This window comes from Mandrillus leucophaeus, unplaced genomic scaffold (assembly GCF_000951045.1).
Source record: "Mandrillus leucophaeus isolate KB7577 unplaced genomic scaffold, Mleu.le_1.0 Scaffold15, whole genome shotgun sequence".
Lineage (NCBI taxonomy): Eukaryota > Metazoa > Chordata > Mammalia > Primates > Cercopithecidae > Mandrillus > Mandrillus leucophaeus.
In genome coordinates this window covers 5,441,571-5,453,883 of record NW_012101476.1, presented here as the reverse complement: position 1 = coordinate 5,453,883, position 12,313 = coordinate 5,441,571, and positions in this window count along the sequence as shown.

The following is a 12,313-nucleotide window of genomic DNA, read 5'->3' as shown; positions in this document are numbered from 1 at the left end:
AATATGAAAAAGGATTCACAAAAAGTCACTCTTTGATTTCACTTCCATTTTCTGTGAAATAATAAGTCAAAAGGTACAGGACCCCAGGTAAAAACTGGAAACAGCTCATTTTGTTGTGTTTCTTTTATTCTCTTCTTCATCATCTTTGTCTTCATTGTAGTGGGGTGGGGGGTTGGTGTAGATTCTTAAGTTATTTTTATTTTCTTTGGCTAAATGGTTTTTTCAAATTTATGTTTCATTAATTTAAAAATATCACTGTAGGGTTGCATTCTTGGAGAAGTTTAAAAGACAATACTTACCCGTTGTTATGACAGGGACCCAAAGAGGTTACAGATGGAAATATCATGTGTATGACTTGTGAATGATCATCGTAAAATGAAATCCTAGCCCAAAAGCAAACAACCAAATTTAACTCTTTTAGTAAACCCAGCAGATCATAATAGGAGAGAACTGGATCTTTTCCATTGCATTTCTTATATCCCATGGCCCTGCACACACACACACACACACACACACACACACACACACACACACACACTTCCTACATACTTTGTCTAGACTTGGCCATATGCTGGATGAAGACTTTCATGTCCCGTCTCATTTGACAGATACAGCTGAGTGTTGCTATTTGTTTGTTTGTTTTAAAGTCTACCATATTGTTTCTTTTCTCTTTTGGAAGCGAGAAAAAAATGAGACTAAGTACATCAAAGAATATTGCCCTAAACCTCCGTAAATATCTGTTCCGCTGAACACTGGAGCTAAAACAAATTGATATTACTTCCACAAGAGTCTCTCTTTAAAATGTGACTGGTTGGGTGCCCCTGGGACTCTCTTTGCATGTTACAGAAGACTGCTCCTGCTCAAGATACAGCAAAATGTCGCCTTTTAGTTAGACAGAAGACAGCTGTGCTGGGCTCAGTTGTGCTGTGCTGAGCTGGACCAGGCTGGGCTGAACCATTCCTGGGAGAGAGTGAGTGATACTTCCTTGCATCCTGCTCTTAGGTAGGCATCTGCATGTTTTCTGTTTGTCCATAATGGTTTTGTTTTATCAGGTAATTGGCATTGTGTACAGTGCCACTGCGTACAGATTATAACAGGATCCACAGATATAAAGGAACTGCAAGCTCTTGATGTAAGTCATTAGAGGAACAAGGCCTGCCAGTGATGTGACGGTGTAGGTGCCCCCACCACGCCGGCATCCATCACAGGGACAGGCAGCAGCTGGCTTCTGCAGATCTTCTTCCTGGAGAGCTGGGCAAGGGCTCATCTCCAACCGTCAGAGGTCAAGTAGACATCTGTGCTCACAGTTCAGCGTGGCCCTAAAATATCATCTTCTTTGTTAATTTGAGTATTGCCAGTTGTTCTTGTTTTTGGTACGGTTTCTAATGCAAAAGTGTGATGTAATTTTAGGGTCTATAAGTTACTTATCTCTGACAGTATAGGAAAAATCAAAGTGACCAAATCCAGCAATAGTTTGAACAAAGTCATCAAAGCTCCCAACTCCCTGTTCTGCAAACTGAAGAAATCATCAGTTTTATTAGTGTCTGAGTCACTTTCATCAGACAAAGAGCAGTTTCTAGTTTTGTTTTGTCTAGAGTGAAGTCTGCTTTTCAAAGCAATGAAGAAAAGGATCATTTGCTGTTTATCTTTTTAAAAGTAAGCATACCCAGAATTCTTTTTAAAAATCTGTTTGGGCTGGGTGTGGTGACTCATGCCTGTAATCCCAGCACTTTGAGAGGCCGAGGCAGGTGGATCACCTGAGGTCAGGAGTTTGAGACCAGCCTGACCAACATGGAGAAACCCCGCCTCTACTAAAAATACAAAATTAGCCAGGCGTGGTGGCACATGCCTGTAATCCTAGCTACTTGAGAGGCTGAAGTAGGAGAATCGCTTGAACTCGGGAGGCAGAGGTTGTGGTGAGCCAAGAGAGAGAGAGATATATATATATATTTTAGGTTCAGGGGTACATATGAAGTACTGTTACATAACTAAACACATGTGACGGGGGTTTGTTGTACATATTATTTCATCACCCAGGTATGAAGCCCAGTACCCAATAGTTATGTTTTCTGTTCCTCCTCCTCCTGCCCCCAAAGTGACCCCAGTGTGTGTTGTTTCCTTCTTTGGGTTCATAAGTTTTTATCACTTAGCTCTCATTTATAATTGAGAACACATTGTATGTATCTGGTTTTCTGTTCCTGTGTTAGTTTGCTAAGGATAATGGCCTCCAGCTCCATCCATATTCCTGCGAAAGACATGATCTCATTCTTTCTTATGGCCACATAGTATTCCATCATGTATACATACCACGTGTTCTTTATACAATCTGTGGTTGATGGGCATTTAGGTTGATTCCATGTCTTTGCTATTGCGGATAGTGCTTCAGTGAACATCTGCATGTATGTGTCTTTATGATAGTATGCGCATCCAGAACTCTTAATTCTTAGTTTAACAAATATATGAGTGATACATGGAGGATAAGGAAACATTACACATCATCTGTCTAATTCTAATCAGTGATGCCATGTTTATTTGAACATCCTATTGAAATTGAGTCCAATTTCTGGAAAAGTAGTGAGAAGCCAGGGCCTGTAAGATGAATGGATGGGGAAAAGTCTCAAAGCAAGAGGTGGTCAGAGAGCAGGAGAGTGGCAGTTGGTCTGTTGGGATGAGGGTAGGGTAGGGGGAGATGTATGTACTATAGTCTACCATGGTTCATACATAACTAGTCTCTCTCCTATTTATGAACTTGTATTTCTTTAATTATTTTATCTATTCCTTTTTTCCCCAAGAATAATAATGTTTGAATTTTCTGGAAATTCTTTTACATATAGATTGGATCTCTATGGTTTCTCTCCCATGTTGCTTATATTTTCTTCTTCTCCTTTCCCTTGAGTTCTCGATGAGTTTTTAAAGTCTTTCATTTACCCTCATAATCATGTCCTCCACCTTTCATTGTTGGTGATATCTCTTCCAATTTTTAATTTGGCATCAGCATTTTTCTTCTAGAAGATGACTTGAAGGAGTTTAATGGATATGTTTTCTAGACTTTCTTTAGAACGTGTCTCAGAATTAATTTAGGTTTTCTGCTTCATCCCAAATGTTCCCTTCAGAGAGCTGCTCTCCTCCTGTTAGCAGGCTGGCCCCTCATTTTTGACCTACTTACCCTTTTATAGGCGTCATGGTTTTTACTGTCTTCCCACCCACTGGTAAGCACAGCTGGACTCGTTTTCTGTTCAATATATACACTTCACACACACACACACACACACACACACACACACACACACACACACACCCTCTCTACTCTTTACTCATTTCTGGCCTTTCTTCTGAGTGTTGCCACCTGGTTCCCAGTAAAATCCCAATAATTTTCCCCACGTTGTCCTCACCCACACCAGGAATCAATCCAACAGGGAGGCTGCAAGTGTATCACATGGAGGGGAAGGAAGCGTGGCCAGGCCTTGCAGCAGCTCAGCCCTGTAGAGAAGAGATGGTCTCCTCTGCCATAGCTCACTATCCCTCATCCTTCCCAGGAGGGACACATTTGAGGAGGGTGGGGATTTTGTCTATGTCACCGCTTTGTATTTCCCTTTGGTCCTTTCTGCCTCTTTTACTACTTTCCCATCTTTATCTCAGAGACATGTTAAATTTCTGACATGCTGTAGTCATCATCTTTCTTAATTCCCAGTTTTCCTCTGGGACTATCAGTTGCAGGGAGGATTGGAGGCTGAGGAAGTGTTGGCTAAGTGCTGCCCAGAAGAACCTACTCCCTTGGAATCAGAGAGCACCCCATGCCTATTTTCTCCTCCTTCTTTTTTAATTGCTCTGTTGTGGACTGAATGTTTTTGTATCCCCAGAATGCATATGTTGAAGCCCTAACCCCCAAGGTGATGGTGTTTGGAGATGGGACCTTTGGAAGGTAGTAAGATTCAGATGAGGTTATGAGGGTGAGGCCTCCATGATGAGCATAAGAAGAGACATGAGGGAGAGCTCCCTCTTTGCTATGTGAAAACATATCAGGAAGGCTGCTGTCTGTAAGTCAGGATGAGAGCCCTCTTCTAATTCAATGATGTGGGTACCCAGAATTTTGAACTTCCAGTCTCCAGAGCTGTATGAAGTTAAATTTCTGTTGCTTATACCACTCAATTAATTAATTAACTAATTAATTTTTTGAGACAGAGTTTCCCTCTTGTTGCCCAGGCTGAAGTGCAATAGCACGATCTCTGCTTACCGTAATCTCTGCCTCTCGGGTTCAAGCGATTCTCCTGCCTCAGCCTCCCAAGTAGCTGGAATTACAGGAGCCCACCATCACACCTGGCTAAGATTTGTATTTTTTGTAGAGACGGGATTCTACCATGTTGGCCAGGCTGATCTCAAACTCCTGACCTTGTGATCCACCTGGCTCGGCCTCCCAAAATGTTAGAATTACAGGCGTGAGCCACCATGCCCAGCCCCAGTTTATTTTTTGTTATGGCTATGTGAGCAGTCTAAGACACACATCTTCTGCGTCTCTTTTTTAGCCTCTTAACACTATTTGTTAAGCCTCAAGTGTGCCTTTGGCTCCACTCTAGGCAATGAACAAAGCAGGAAAACAAAACAAAAATCCTTGCCCTCATGGAGAGCAAATTGTAGGAGGGTGCTATATGACATTAGATGGTTACATGCACTATAGACAAAATAAAGTAGAGAGATGGAAAATCAGGGGAGGGGTTATCATTTTAGTGCAGGCAAAAAGAAAGGTTTACTGACAGTGACTTTTGCACAGCAAAGTGAAACAAGCGAAGGAATAAGGAGGAAGTCATGTGAATACCTGGGAACATGTTTCTAGGAAGGAGAAACAGCAAATTCAAAGGCCTTGAGATAGAAACATGCTTGGTGTGTTCATGGAACAGCAGGGAGTCCATGGATATGGAGTAGGGTGAGAGCAAGTAGTAAGAAAATAAGGGTTCAGAGAGGAAATTACCACTAACCTAATTTCCCCGAAGTATAGTAAACGATGGTGTCTCTCTGCTCAAACCTTCAATAAATTGCAATTGGTTGAAGAATAAATTTCAAATTCATTAACATGACGTTTAAAGTCTTGCTCAAACTGGACTTTGCAATATGTTTAGTGTCACTTCTTCACCCTGCTTAATTCTCCACTCTGGTTACATTCACCATCTTCCCAGACAAATCCTAACTCTTCGTGACTTTCTCATAGCTCTCTTTACCTGCCAAAGCTGGTTTCATCCTAAAGGTTCAGCTCAAATGCAACCCTCTGCTTGATGCCTTTCTTCAATGGCCCTGGGTAAATTTAATCACTGCCACCTCTACTCTTCCATAGCATTTTGATTTTATCGAAATTGTAACATGTATTTAATTATTACCTAACCTTTAAACAAACAGTTACATGACTGTTTCTCCTGCTCAATCTTAAGATTCCTGTAGGCAATGCCCATTATGCCTCTGATATGTTCATTTTTTAGACAAGTAAAAAAGAACTGGCTGAGTGCAGTGGCTCACGCCTGTAATCCCAGCACTGTGGGAGGCTCAAGCAGGAGAATTGCTTGTGGCTAGGAATTTGAGATCAGCCTGGCAACACAGTGAGACTGTCTCTACAAAAAATGAAAAAAAAAAAAAAGTACCTGGGCATGGTGGCACACACCTGTAGTCCCAGCTACTTTGGAGGCTGAGGTGGGAGGATCACTCGAGCCCAGGAGTCTGAGGCTTCAGTGAGCTATGATTGCCCCAGTTCACTCCAGCCTGGGTGACAGAGTGAGACCCTGTCTCTAAAACAAACACACAAACACACAAAAACACATAAAGCAAAACAAAAGCTAATTCAGAACCAATTACTCTTGTAATCTCCCAAAAAGAAAATAGACAGCATTTGTTGCAGATTACTTAAATATTTATTTCCATAAGCAAAAGTGTCTATAACCAGATGATATCTCAAGGTTCTTTTTATTATGCCAATGCTGCATTCCCACAGACAGTTTCAGATATGTGAAATTCAACAGACTTGTTGGCTTTGGTGTTCAAGGTGATTCACACTGAATTGCATGCTGGGAGTCCCTAAGGTTCCACTGTCAACAAGAAGACGTGTATTCATAGCCCCTTGTCTCTTAGAAGCTCAAATTTAAAAATCCATAACACACCAAACTATTTGAAATCCTCATGTGTTTTTTTTGTTGTTGTTGTTTTTTGTTTTTTTTTTTTTCATTTTTATTAGAGAGGTAGCGTTAGGAATTAGCATCTGAATCACTGTGACTATGGATAACCTCAGAGGAATATTGCTCACAGCTGCCAGGTAACTAAGGATGCCAGGAGTTTAGATGGGCTGAAAATATTTGACACCTCCTATGAAAGCATAAATACTGGAGGAAACACCTATCAGTGTTCTGGAAGCAGCAACATTTCCGAAGAATTTCTGTTGCTCCCTCATTTTTTTTTTTGAAGATTCAGGGGCTTGCTCTGTCATCCAGGCTGTAGTGCAATGGTGCAATCACGGCTCATTGCAGTCTCAAACTCGTGGGCTCAAGCAATCCTTCCACCTCAACCTCCTGTGTAGCTGGGACCACAGGTGTGACAATCACGCCTGGTTCCCCCATTCTAACTACTCTGTACCAGGCATTGGCCTTGACAGCAAGATACTTGCATACTATCTCACACCTCTTAAAATGGTAAAAGTTCCATTTTGAGGGGATTTGGCAGTGAGAATAGCAAAAACTAAAATAATAAAACCAAAAGAAAATTCTTGGTTTCTAGCTTTTCCTTTCAAAATCCACAACTTCCCAAAAGCCAAGACATGAAAATCCTCCTCAGCAGCCTGGAGAAGCCATGTGGGAAGTTGTCCATATTTACAAAATAGTTTCTAGGTAGTTAGAGGGCATGAGACTTTTTCCCACACAATGTGAATTTGTATTTTATGGTGATCCATTCTTCACTATAGCATAAGTGCAGATTCAACCTTATTTATAAATACAACCGAAGAACGAGCTCTGTCTTGGAAAAATGGAAATAGTTTTACTGTTATATTTGTCATGAAGAGTCCAATACAAAAGGAAAATGAAGCTACAAAACAGAGCATTCTTGCATCACCGAATTTCCTTACAACACGTATGCATATGCAATCTCACACACACAGAATGCTGAGAGATGTCACAAAAATACTTTTGAAATTCAACGCTAGTAGAAAGAAATGTGTTCTCAGATTTATTCAGAAAATTATTAGCTTTCTTTCTTAGCAAAATTGAACAAACAAGCTATTGACAATTTTTTTGAGATGGAGTCTGGCTCTGTCGCCCAGGCTGGAGTGCGGTGGCGTGATCTCGGTTCACTGCAAGCTCCGCCTCCCGGGTTCCCGCCATTCTCCTGCCTCAGCCTCCCGAGTAGCTGGGACTACAGGCGCCCGCCACCACGCCCAGCTAATTTTTTGTATTTTTAGTAGAGACGGGGTTTCACCATGTTTGCCAGGATGGTCTCGATCTCCTGACCTCGTGATCCGTCAGCCTCGGCCTCCGAGAGTGCTGGGATTACAGGCGTGAGCCACCACGCCGGCCAACGAAATTTATTTTAAAAGACAAAACTTATTTCAAAAAACTCAGAAATTTCAAATGGTTTGGTCTCTACTAAATAAGAATAATGCCATTCATATAAAAATGAAAAAAGTACCATCAAATATTGATAATCTAAAGAAACTTGAGTTTGATTATTACTTTAGGGCTTAATGTGGGGAAGTCATTTTTTTTAAAGGTTCGCATGTTTTTGGGTAGCCGATATAAATCAAGTTGAGCTTTGCAGAGGTAAAGCTCATCAAAAGCACTGAAAGTAGCCAGCTGTAAGGTAGGATGGAGGATACATCATGAGAGAACTTTTGGACTGAAAATCTGGCAACCTGAGATATAGCATTGTCATACTCTTTCACCTTTCTGGGACTCATTTTTCTCTAAAAGGAGGTATTTGAACCAGGTGTTTTCCACAGTCTCTGCTCTAGAAATGTTCTCTTCATATAATGAAGAGGGTAGTGTGGAAAATAATTATAACATGAGTAACAATCATCTAAGACAGGAGTTGTTAGGAATGCTTGTTCTAGCTGGGTGGGGTGATTCATGCGTATAATCTCAGCATTTTGAGAGGCCAAGGTGGGAGGACTGCTTAAACTCAGGAGTTTGAGACCAAAGTTGACAACATAGTGAGACACCATCTCTACAATTTAAAAAAAAAATTAGCCAGGCATGGTGGCGTGCACTTATAATCCCAGCTACTCAGGAGGCTGAGGCAAGAGGATTGCTTGAGCCCAGGTGGTTGAGGCTACAGTAAGTAATGATTGCACCATTGCACTCCAGCCTGGGTGACAGAGTGAGACCCTGTCTCGAAACAAGAAAGAAAGAGAAAGAGAGAGAAAGAGAAAGAGAGAGAAAGAGTAAGAGAGAAGGCAGGCAGGCAGGCAGGCAGGAAGGAAGGAAAGAAGGAAGGACGGAGGGAGGGAGGGAGAGAGGGAGGGAGGAAGGGAAATAAATGCTTGATCCCTGGCCTCATTCCAGAGATACAGACTCAGAGTCTCTGGGTAAGGCCCAGCAATCTGAGTTTAACAAGCTCTCCTGGTGGGTCCAGTGCACAGCAAATTGAGAACTGCTGATAGGAGGAACCTCCTTCAGTCTTCAGCACTCACACTGCTCATACCACAATGGTGTGAATTAAATGAGATTTGTGTTTTTTCTAGGGCAAGAAAGGAACAGCAGGCATAGGTGGGAGGGAGATGAGCCACTCAGGAGCCCCTGGGGCACGAGAGGTCTGGATGACAGGCCTGGGCTGAATAAAGGTTAGAGATCATTTAGTAAGAGGCTTATTGATTGCTTCATGGCTTACAGTGTTCCTTGGTATTGAAAAAATAAATTGTTTTAATGTAGCACTAGAAGACTAGCTTTCAAAGTGCAGTCTGAGCACCTCTTGTAATCTTCTAGACTGGTCCCTGGGTAGACGTCCTAACACTCTTATATCTACGTATTAAGAGTTTGTTCATATAGTTTTATGAACAGCAGATCGGTCTCCCTGGGTTCCCAACTGAACCTAACCTGGCAAAAGGAGGACTTGGCTGCAAAGAGATGGTTAGGTATTCCTGCTACTACATACATCAGATCACTTTATGATTTTAAAGTGTTGTTTCTTATGATATCAGAAGGCTATTTTTCAGTGACTGTTGATCTGATTGAGGAGTATTGGTTCCACTTAGTGGGCTTCCCACTCTGTGATCAAGGCCAGAGGTAATACACATACACTATGCCTGTTGCGAGTCAACACGGCCCATGCCAAACCATGGTAACACTCCAACAGCACTGCTGTGGCCACAGTGGCCCTCGCATCTGCTGACATCCTGTTCCCCTGCTGGGGCTTTTAGCAGGTCTCACAGGATCTTCTCGTGCCCATCCTGTTCCCACAGATCAGCAGCGTCTTGTTAGCCCATCCACACGTTCCACCAAACGCCTCTGAACTTCAACCCCCAGCCCACTGAATGGGTCACACTTCTTTCCTTGGCGTCTGATTATTTTGTCAGTGGCACAGATTGAGTTCTGCAAATGGAATGAACCCTCCTACAGGAGTGTTTTTTAAACCTATGCCATTTAAATTTACTTTGGGAAGAGCTGTCTGCACCTACAATATGTTCTTTCATATTTCTTGTCATATTCAGTTACTCTGGGCAAAACGTGTTAATGTGTAGTTGTCCTGGGATTAGGAAAATAAAGCATAATATGGTCCTCTCTTGGCTCTAGGAGCCAAACTTGATGACTATACCTGTGTAGATATGTGTATGTGTTTCCTTTTGTCTTTGGAGAACCAGCTAATGTTAAGGCAATTCAAGATAAAGATGTATTTTTGAAGAAGCCAAAGAGAGGAAAACTGTAATATCTTTTTTGAGCTACGTTTACCCCAAGGCGTTTATCATAAAATGCATTTTGTTTCTGATTACATCACTCTGGCAGCTGGGATGAGGAAGAAACCACATTGGGAAATTGTCAAAAACTATCACGAGTTCCTTTGGCTTCTATCAATTTTATCCTTTTTCTTCTTCTGACCAGAAAACTCTTGGTTCAATTCCATTTGAATGTCAACAATAAAAAAAAATAGCAAAGCCTTCATGAGCAAATGTTCAAACTTCAGGGGAAAATAATCAAAGGACCAGTTATTCCTATGTACTTGCCTGAAGATACATAATACTGTTTGATGTGCACATACAATTTAATATAACCTTCTACAAAGCTAAAATGATCAGAACAAGAAAATTCACCTCTTGAAATATTTGGGAAGAAAGTTTTATATTATCCTTCTCACTTGAAACTTTTCATAACCACGATATTCCTGGAAAATGTAGAAATAACACTGCTCCCATTTTGGTAGAAATAGACATTTGGAAATGTCTTCCTAGTGTCTTTCATGTAGTAATAGGAAATAAAAGGAGACAATCAGAGCTGTTTGTCTGTTTCGCTAAAACAGCCTCCTCAATGTAATTTAAAGAAAATAAATATGACAGGTCTAGGTCATAAATCATTTCTAATGATCACTCTTATTTTCACAATGAGGGAACAGAGACACAAGTGGGCAACAAGTCATAGATGACCTTGTAAGCCAGTTGCACCAAACGATATGGAATCCCAAAGGCGTCTTCTTCCTGTGCTTCAGCTACTGGTTTGTACGAGCTTTTTATTTTCATTGTGTTTCAGCTATACATTTTTAGAGCACATAATAGCATGCAACCCAGCAGGGTTTGAATGTGATTAGACCCGAGTGAAGCACCATTAAAAACCAGAGACACATTCGAATGACATGACATTTTGAATGAGTGCCGAATGTAAACCCCAGTGTGTTTGGCTTTGTGTACTTGCTTCCTTGATTCTTGATTCTTAAACCGATTTCTTTTCAGAAGAAAATGTGCTTTTCTGAAACAGCTAATAGGATGCTTCATAGGTCACATGCTATTTTCAGGACCAGAGAAGAGCAGTGTGTGTTATGGATGAAGTGAAAAACATCATTTCTGAGTCTCCCAGCCTCTGTAAGCTCAGGTCAAGTCATTACCTTTGATTTTACTTTTCAGTTGTTATAAAATTTTCTCTCTTTTTTTTTTTCTGTGTTGACTGCCTTGCAGGTTTCTCCACCAATCAACCTTGATTGGGTCACCCACAATCTCTCTTTGAACTTTAAACGTGAAATAGGCTAATCAACCCAAGCCTTCTATCGTCTGTTGGGCTACGACCTGGTTCTGTGATTTCAACTCACATCAATCATTTTAATGCAATAGATGTTTATGTGATACACAAAGCCCCATGCCAGCCATGTTCAGAGTATGTCTTGGTCAAAAGCCCATATATTATATGTTCTCATAACGTAAATATGTGTATAAGTATGTTTTTGCACACATTTGCTTTCTAGTTTAACATAATTAGTTGAGCTGAAGTGTTTAATGGTTGCACTATTATGGAAACTATTGACTAGACTATCTACAGTGTTAATTCTGACCATGTAATATATGTAAAGCTTTCCCATATTACGGCCTGGCTTTGTATAATTTATTTTCTTATTGCCAAAACGTGGCTTTCACATTTACTATGAAAGGCTTTAGGTAAGGGATGAGAGTGATTGAGTTAATTGTTATATTTACTATGGAGTTGTTACTTAAAACACATGGTGGTAGAGTCGAGCAAAACAGAATGTCCATATGTGAATAACAGCACTACGATCACGGCATGTTAAGATTAGAATTAGGGGAAGGCAGCTAGCATTTGTTGATGACCTTTTATATTCCATGTGTTTGTAGATTGCCTCTTTTCTGTGCTCTTCTGTCCAATACCCTCATCTTAGAGACACTGATAGTGGAATAAAGTGCATTAATTAATGCTTTTTACCCATGAGTAGGCGTAAAACTCCAGGACTCCAGATACCAGCCTAAGTGCCCAGTTCACTGCTGTATTCTGCTTCATGTTATCTCTTTTGAAGAAAAGCCTAGTTGGGTTTCATATTTCAAAACTTTCTCTTGTGAAATCTCTCATCCACTTCATCTCTAATTGAAAATGCCTGGCTCTGGAAATCATGAGCTTTTGTTGTTTGTTTGATTCAAAATAAATCAAAGTGACTTAATTTTGACCACTCACATGAAGACTGAAAACCTTTATAAACACCGTGGAAATTACAGAAGGTAAAGGAAAATCTTTTACTTTTATGGGACTTGCAGTCATGTTTTTGCATGTGTTTAGCACATAGAATTCTTCTTGGTAAGTGTAATATGCTGCATATGTGCAGATAACTTGTCAGCTAAAAATGTTTGAGGCTCTAGTCT